The sequence below is a fragment of the Idiotropiscis lumnitzeri genome, unplaced genomic scaffold, assembly GCF_059441095.1.
Source record: "Idiotropiscis lumnitzeri isolate Australia: NSW breed Sydney's pygmy pipehorse unplaced genomic scaffold, RoL_Ilum_1.0 HiC_scaffold_324, whole genome shotgun sequence".
Taxonomy (NCBI): Eukaryota; Metazoa; Chordata; class Actinopteri; order Syngnathiformes; family Syngnathidae; genus Idiotropiscis; species Idiotropiscis lumnitzeri.
Genome location: NW_028283862.1, coordinates 17,429 through 26,454, shown reverse-complemented (window position 1 = coordinate 26,454; position 9,026 = coordinate 17,429). Strand labels below are relative to the sequence as shown.

Here is a 9,026-nt window from a genome sequence, read left to right as displayed (position 1 = left end):
AAAGAATGCCACCTTTCATTTCACAGGGCACACCGGACGGCGTACCAGCAGGTAAAAGTCGGAGTAATTAAATAAATACAAAAAGAATGGCTGGGGAATAAAAAAATAATACGTTTTAATAATAATTTGGTTTTTTTGTTATAAAATGAATTTCACTCTCTCTCTCCCCGTATATATATATATATATATATATATATATATATATATATATATATATATATTTATGATATATATTGTATATTTTTTTTAAGCATTTTTGAAGGTGCGCCGCTACTTCGCGGATTTTCAGTTTTCGCGGGTGGTCTCGGTCCCCATTAACCGCGATAACCGAGGGTTCACTGTACTCCATAAAATTTACAAAAAGCGAGGTGAAACACTCAACCAGAGCTGCTTTTTTTTAACATTTCTCGAGGGCCATGGCGAGCCATTTCAAAAAAGCTGCACAACTAACTTATAAAATATTGATGAATTTGCTCGGCCTGATGTGTGTGTAAAGTTTTACGAGTTGTCGTTCATATTTAGAACCTCATAATCAGCTTTGTTTTATTGCCGAACAGTGCAATGCCACTCCCACAACTTTTCACGAAAAATCACGAATTTCGTATTGTGACATCCTCATGGCCGAAACAGTCATCCGAGCATATATGAGGGCGACCTTGTTGAGTTGCACGGAGAAAAACATCCAAGAAAATAACTTGTATTAGCTTTTACCAGTTGGTGGCGCTACTACTACGATGTAAAATAAGTTGGTAGATGTCTTCAGGGCTGAAGTATCCTCAAATGTGTACAACTTCGAGAAGATAGGATCATCTGAGTCATGTTGCCGGAGCTTTTGTTGCCACAAAGTACAATCGGACTTTTCAGCACCTTAATAGCCACGCCTTTTGCCAAAACGTCACAAAATTCGGCAGAGAGTAAGATCATTGTCTTGAGTCTTTTCTGACTAATTTTCAGTCGGATTCGTCAAAAGGGCACCGTGCAGTACGTGAAAATTAAAATAAAAACAAATTTTTGATTCCACTTGGCGGCACTGTGTGTATAACAAAATAATAACATTAAGATGTCTTCAGGTCGGGACGTTTTATTTACAGGTGAAGGTTTGGATTTTTAGGAGCATGTGCAGGGGAGTTATTAAGCATTCATTTATTTGTATTAGGTTCATTTTGTCTTCTTATTATTGATATTTGACTGATTCATTAAAAGCAGACAATTATGTTTTAGGTTAATTTTTTACCTGACATGTTTCGGCGAGTCTTTCGCCTTCTTCAGAGTGTCGCATGATGGTGTCTTGAGACCCGTCTTTATCAGCTGATGTTCCATGAGGGTGTGACTTACCTGTCAAAAAAATGAAAAATCAGAGCAGTAAAAGAACAAGCACAACATGAACATTACAAATCAGCAATCACTGACCACTGCAAAAGGGAAAACCACATCATGGACCGGGAGAAGGGCAGGGTCATCCGCACCGAAGAGAACAAACAACAGCGCTGGATCAGAGAGGCCATTGAGATCTGCAAGCGAGGCATAAAAACCATGAACAGAGACAAGGGAGCCTTCATCCTCTCTACCACCTGGAGCAGCATTTTGGCGGAGTGAACGGACAGCGGGGGGCGTGACTTGCCTTCATTCTTGTGACAGGTAAGTCACGCCCTCATGGAACATCAGCTGATAAAGACGGGCCACAAGACACCATCATGTGACACTCTGAAGAAGGCGAAAGACTTTCGTATTGTGACATCCTCAAGGCCTAAACACTCATCCGAGCAAATGTAAGGTAGATTTTGTTAACCTGCCCGGAGAAAAAAATCAACGAAAATAATTTGTATTTGTTTTAACCAGTTGGTGGCGCTACCACTGCGATCAAAAATAAGTTGGCAGCCGTCTTCAGGGCCTGAATATCCTCAAATGTGAAAAATTTCGAGAAGATGGATCATCTGAATCATTTTGCAGGAACTTTTGTTGCCACGGAGAATAATCAGACTCTGCGGCACCGTAATAGCCACGCCCTTCGAAGGAAAGTCACAAAAATAGGGATAGAGTAAGATCAATGTCTTGAGTCTTTTCTAGCCAATTTTCAATCAGATTCGTTAAAAGGGCACCGTGCAGTACGTCAAAATGTAAAAAATGATATTGATTGGCGCAAGGTGTATAACTGAATATAAACATATAGATGTCTTCAGGTACAGACTCTTTATGTACATGTGAAGTTTTGGATTTTTAGCAGCATGTGCAGGAGAGTTATTAAGCATTTTGTCCATTGCGGCGAAGGAAATCTTAAGTGAAAACTTTGATGCCCCGCCCCCGTCATATAGTATTTCGGAAACAAAAAATTTTAGCCCCAGTGTTTGTGCCAGGTCTTCAGATGCTACAGACAGAATTTTAAGGCAATCAGATGAAGCCTTTAGGAACAGGGTGCAAAAGAATCACCCCTGTAAACATGCAAAAAAGGGCAAAAGTCGGACTTTCAAAAATTCATAACTCACTTCCTGTTCATATTAGACGTTAAAATATCAAATTTTTCGCCATGCCCGATGAGACTGCCAAGTTTGGTGAGTTTTTGTGCATGTTTCGGGGGTCAAAAATGCGATCGAACAATCGGAAAAATAATAATAATAATAATTTCTACAAAAACAATAGGGACTTCGCAGCGGTCGCTGCTCAGGCCCTAATAATAATAATAATAATAACAATAAAAGTAATAATGTTTTCTACAAAAACAATAGGGACCTCGCCGCGGTCGCTGCTCGGGCCCCAATAATAATTTCTACACAAAGTCCATTGTGGTGACCCGCCCCCTTTTAAGTAAATTCAAAATGGCCGACTTCCTGTAAAACCTAGCTCATTGCTCCAAGAGACTTTTTTGTAGGTCTTGGTCTTATACATACAGTGAACCCTCGCTACTTCGCGGTTCACCTTTCGCGGGTTCAGTGCTTCGCGGGTCTAAAAAATATTCGGGGGCATTGTAGTTTCGCCGAGCGGCACGACGGGGCGCTGGAGCGGTTAGACGGCCGGCGTGCGCCAAAGAAGAGCGTGGGCGAAGAGGAGAGTGGACGAAGAAGAGCACGTTCCCCCGGACACGATCGGTGGCGACGTTTCGCGCGGTTCGGACCGTACCAGAGCTCCGGCCGGCGTGCGTGGCAGTTAAGCCGTAGAGGAGCACCTTCCCCGGGCACGGGCGGTTCCAAGCGGCCCCTAAGTTTAACCGAATGGAAGCTCCGGAGGAGGAGGGCATGCTCGCGTCACAGTAAGCCGAAGAGGAGCACCTTCCCCGGGCACGGGCGGTGCCAAGCGGCCCCTAAGTTTAACCGAATGGAAGCTCCGGGGGAGGAGGGCGGGCGTGTGTCACAGTTAAGCCAAATTGGAGCACCTCTTCTGCCCGGGCACGAGCGGAGCGCGAGGCTGTCAGTTATGAATGAATAAATGAATAAATAAATAAAGAATGCCACCTTTCATTTCACAGGGCACACCGGACGGCGTACCAGCAGGTAAAAGTCGGAGTAATTAAATAAATACTAAAAGAATGGCTGGGGAAGAAAAAAATAATACGTTTTAATAATAATTTGGTTTTTTTGTTATAACATGAATTTCACTCTCTCTCTCCCCGTATATATATATATATATATATATATATATATATATATATATATATATATATATATATATATATATATATATATATTATTATATATATTGTTTATTTTTTTTAAGCATTTTTGAAGGTGCGCAGCTACTTCGCGGATTTTCAGTTTTCGCGGGTGGTCTCGGTCCCCGTTAACCGCGATAACCGAGGGTTCACTGTACTCCATAAAATTTACAAAAAGCGAGGTGAAACACTCAACCAGAGCTGCTTTTTTTAACATTTCTCGAGGGCCATGGCGAGCCATTTCAAAAAAGCTGCACAACTAACGTATAAAATATTGATAAATTTGCTCGGCCTGATGTGTGTGTAAAGTTTTACGAGTTGTCGTTCATATTTAGAACCTCATAATCAGCTTTGTTTTATTGCCGAACAGTGCAATGCCACTCCCACAACTTTTCACGAAAAAGGACGAATTTCGTATTGTGACATCCTCATGGCCGAAACAGTCATCCGAGCATATATGAGGGCGACCTTGTTGAGTTGCACGGAGAAAAACATCCAAGAAAATAACTTGTATTAGCTTTTACCAGTTGGTGGCACTACTACTACGATGTAAAATAAGTTGGTAGATGTCTTCAGGGCTGAAGTATCCTCAAATGTGTACAACTTCGAGAAGATAGGATCATCTGAGTCATGTTGCCGGAGCTTTTGTTGCCACAGAGTACAATCGGACTTTTCAGCACCTTAATAGCCACGCCTTTTGCCAAAACGTCACAAAATTCGGCAGAGAGTAAGATCATTGTCTTGAGTCTTTTCTGACTAATTTTCAGTCGGATTCGTCAAAAGGGCACCGTGCAGTACGTGAAAATTAAAATAAAAACAAATTTTTGATTCCACTTGGCGGCACTGTGTGTATAACAAAATAATAACATTACGATGTCTTCAGGTCGGGACGTTTTATTTACAGGTGAAGGTTTGGATTTTTAGGAGCATGTGCAGGGGAGTTATTTAGCATTCATTTATTTGTATTAGGTTCATTTTGTCTTCTTATTATTGATATTTGACTGATTCATTAAAAGCAGACAATTATGTTTTAGGTTAATTTTTTACCTGACATGTTTCGGCGAGTCTTTCGCCTTCTTCAGAGTGTCGCATGATGGTGTCTTGAGCTGATGTTCCATGAGGGTGTGACTTACCTGTCAAAAAAATGAAAAAAATCAGAGCAGTAAAAGAACAAGCACAACATGAACATTACAAATCAGCAATCACTGACCACTGCAAAAGGGAAAACCACATCATGGACCGGGAGAAGGGCAGGGTCATCCGCACAGAAGAGAACAAACAACAGCGCTGGATCAGAGAGGCCATTGAGATCTGCAAGCGAGGCATAAAAACCATGAACAGAGACAAGGGAGCCTTCATCCTCTCTACCACCTGGACCAGCATCTTGGCGGAGTGAACGGACAGCGGGGGGCGTGACTTGCCTTCATTCTTGTGACAGGTAAGTCACGCCCTCATGGAACATCAGCTGATAAAGACGGGTCACAAGACAGCATCATGTGACACTCTGAAGAAGGCGAAAGACTTTCGTATTGTGACATGCTCAAGGCCTAAACACTCATCCGAGCAAATATAAGGTAGATTTTGTTCACCTGCCCGGAGAAAAACATCAACGAAAATAATTTGTATTTGTTTTAACCAGTTGGTGGCGCTACCACTGCGATCAAAAATAAGTTGGCAGCCGTCTTCAGGGCCTGAATATCCTCAAATGTGAAAAATTTCGAGAAGATGGATCATCTGAATCATTTTGCAGGAACTTTTGTTGCCACGGAGAATAATCAGACTCTGCGGCACCGTAATAGCCACGCCCTTCGAAGGAAAGTCACAAAAACAGGGATAGAGTAAGATCAATGTCTTGAGTCTTTTCTAGCCAATTTTCAATCAGATTCGTTAAAAGGGCACCGTGCAGTACGTCAAAATGTAAAAAATGATATTGATTGGCGCAAGGTGTATAACTGAATATAAACATATAGATGTCTTCAGGTACAGACTTTTTATGTACATGTGAAGTTTTGGATTTTTAGCAGCATGTGCAGGAGAGTTATTAAGCATTTTGTCCATTGCGGCGAAGGAAATCTTAAGTGAAAACTTTGAAGCCCCGCCCCCGTCATATAGTATTTCGGAAACAAAAAATTTTAGCCCCAGTGTTTGTCCCAGGTCTTCAGATGCTACAGACAGAATTTTAAGGCAATCAGATGAAGCCTTTAGGATCAGGGTGCAAAAGAATGACCCCTGTAAACATGCAAAAAAGGGCAAAAGTCGGACTTTCAAAAATTCATAACTCACTTCCTGTTCATATTAGACGTTAAAATATCAAATTTTTCGCCATGCCCGATGAGACTGCCAAGTTTGGTGAGTTTTTGTGCATGTTTCGGGGGTCAAAAATGCGATCGAACAATCGGAAAAATAATAATAATAATAATTTCTACAAAAACAATAGGGACTTCGCAGCGGTCGCTGCTCAGGCCCTAATAATAATAATAATAATATTAATAATAATAAAAGTAATAATATTTTCTACAAAAACAATAGGGACCTCGCAGCCGTCGCAGCTCGGGCCCTAATAACAATTTCTAGAAAAACAATAGGGACCTCGCAGCGGTCACTGCTCGGGCCCTAATAATAATAATAATAAAAATAATAATAATTTCCACAAAAACAATGGGGACCTCGTAGCGGTCGCTGCTCAGGCCCTAATAATAATTTCTACAAAAACAATAGGGACCTCGCCGCCGTCGCTGCTCGGGCCCCAATAATAATTTCTACACAAAGTCCATTGTGGTGACCCGCCCCCTTTTAAGTAAATTCAAAATGGCCGACTTCCTGTAAAACCTAGCTCATTGCTCCAAGAGACTTTTTTGTAGGTCTTGGTCTTATACATACAGTGAACCCTCGCTACTTCGCGGTTCACCTTTCGCGGGTTCAGTGCTTCGCGGGTCTAAAAAATATTCGGGGGCATTGTAGTTTCGCCGAGCGGCACGACGGGGCGCTGGAGCGGTTAGACGGCCGGCGTGCGCCGAAGAAGAGCGTGGGCGAAGAGGAGAGTGGACGAAGAAGAGCACGTTCTCCCGGACACGATCGGTGGCGACGTTTCGCGCGGTTCGGACCGTACCAGAGCTCCGGCCGGCGTGCGTGGCAGTTAAGCCGTAGAGGAGCACCTTCCCCGGGCACGGGCGGTGCCAAGCGGCCCCTAAGTTTAACCGAATGGAAGCTCCGGAGGAGGAGGGCATGCTCGCGTCACAGTAAGCCGAAGAGGAGCACCTTCCCCGGGCACGGGCGGTTCCAAGCGGCCCCTAAGTTTAACCGAATGGAAGCTCCGGAGGAGGAGGGCATGCTCGCGTCACAGTAAGCCGAAGAGGAGCACCTTCCCCGGGCACGGGCGGTTCCAAGCGGCCCCTAAGTTTAACTGAATGGAAGCTCCGGAGGAGGAGGGCATGCTCGCGTCACAGTAAGCCGAAGAGGAGCACCTTCCCCGGGCACGGGCGGTGCCAAGCGGCCCCTAAGTTTAACCGAATGGAAGTTCCGGGGGAGGAGGGCGGGCGTGTGTCACAGTTAAGCCGAATTGGAGCACCTCTTCCGCCCGGGCACGAGCGGAGCGCGAGGCTGTCAGTTATGAATGAATAAATGAATAAATAAATAAAGAATGCCACCTTTCATTTCACAGGGCACACCGGACGGCGTACCAGCAGGTAAAAGTCGGAGTAATTAAATAAATACTAAAAGAATGGCTGGGGAATAAAAAAATAATACGTTTTAATAATAATTTGGTTTTTTTGTTGTAAAATGAATTTCACTCTCTCTCTCCCCGTATATATATATATATATATATATATATATATTTATTATATATATTGTATATTTTTTTTAAGCATTTTTGAAGGTGCGCCGCTACTTCGCGGATTTTCAGTTTTCGCGGGTGGTCTCGGTCCCCATTAACCGCGATAACCGAGGGTTCACTGTACTCCATAAAATTTACAAAAAGCGAGGTGAAACACTCAACCAGAGCTGCTTTTTTTTAACATTTCTCGAGGGCCATGGCGAGCCATTTCAAAAAAGCTGCACAACTAACTTATAAAATATTGATAAATTTGCTCGGCCTGATGTGTGTGTAAAGTTTTACGAGTTGTCGTTCATATTTAGAACCTCATAATCAGCTTTGTTTTATTGCCGAACAGTGCAATGCCACTCCCACAACTTTTCACGAAAAATCACGAATTTCGTATTGTGACATCCTCATGGCCGAAACAGTCATCCGAGCATATATGAGGGCGACCTTGTTGAGTTGCACGGAGAAAAACATCCAAGAAAATAACTTGTATTAGCTTTTACCAGTTGGTGGCGCTACTACTACGATGTAAAATAAGTTGGTAGATGTCTTCAGGGCTGAAGTATCCTCAAATGTGTACAACTTCGAGAAGATAGGATCATCTGAGTCATGTTGCCGGAGCTTTTGTTGCCACAGAGTACAATCGGACTTTTCAGCACCTTAATAGCCACGCCTTTTGCCAAAACGTCACAAAATTCGGCAGAGAGTAAGATCATTGTCTTGAGTCTTTTCTGACTAATTTTCAGTCGGATTCGTCAAAAGGGCACCGTGCAGTACGTGAAAATTAAAATAAAAACAAATTTTTGATTCCACTTGGCGGCACTGTGTGTATAACAAAATAATAACATTAAGATGTCTTCAGGTCGGGACGTTTTATTTACAGGTGAAGGTTTGGATTTTTAGGAGCATGTGCAGGGGAGTTATTAAGCATTCATTTATTTGTATTAGGTTCATTTTGTCTTCTTATTATTGATATTTGACTGATTCATTAAAAGCAGACAATTATGTTTGAGGTTAATTTTTTACCTGACATGTTTCGGCGAGTCTTTCGCCTTCTTCAGAGTGTCGCATGATGGTGTCTTGAGCTGATGTTCCATGAGGGTGTGACTTACCAGTCAAAAAAATTAAAAAAATCAGAGCAGTAAAAGAACAAGCACAACATGAACATTACAAATCAGCAATCACTGACCACTGCAAAAGGGAAAACCACATCATGGACCGGGAGAAGGGCAGGGTCATCCGCACAGAAGAGAACAAACAACAGCGCTGGATCAGAGAGGCCATTGAGATCTGCAAGCGAGGCATAAAAACCATGAACAGAGACAAGGGAGCCTTCATCCTCTCTACCACCTGGACCAGCATCTTGGCGGAGTGAACGGACAGCGGGGGGCGTGACTTGCCTTCATTCTTGTGACAGGTAAGTCACGCCCTCATGGAACATCAGCTGATAAAGACGGGTCACAAGACACCATCATGTGACACTCTGAAGAAGGCGAAAGACTTTCGTATTGTGACATGCTCAAGGCCTAAACACTCATCCGAGCAAATATAAGGTAGATT

At 42.9% G+C, this 9,026-nt stretch overlaps 1 long non-coding RNA gene across 1 annotated transcript; it reads right to left on the bottom strand.

Annotated features, from left to right (window-relative positions):
• Nucleotides 1–4,689: 4,689 nt before the first annotated feature.
• Nucleotides 4,690–8,753, bottom strand: LOC148314334 (uncharacterized). The gene is made up of 3 exons (XR_015841824.1): nucleotides 8,493–8,753; nucleotides 4,854–4,954; nucleotides 4,690–4,776 (listed from the first exon to the last, which is right to left on the bottom strand). It is a non-coding gene; the product is annotated as an uncharacterized LOC148314334 (long non-coding RNA).
• Nucleotides 8,754–9,026: the final 273 nt, after the last annotated feature.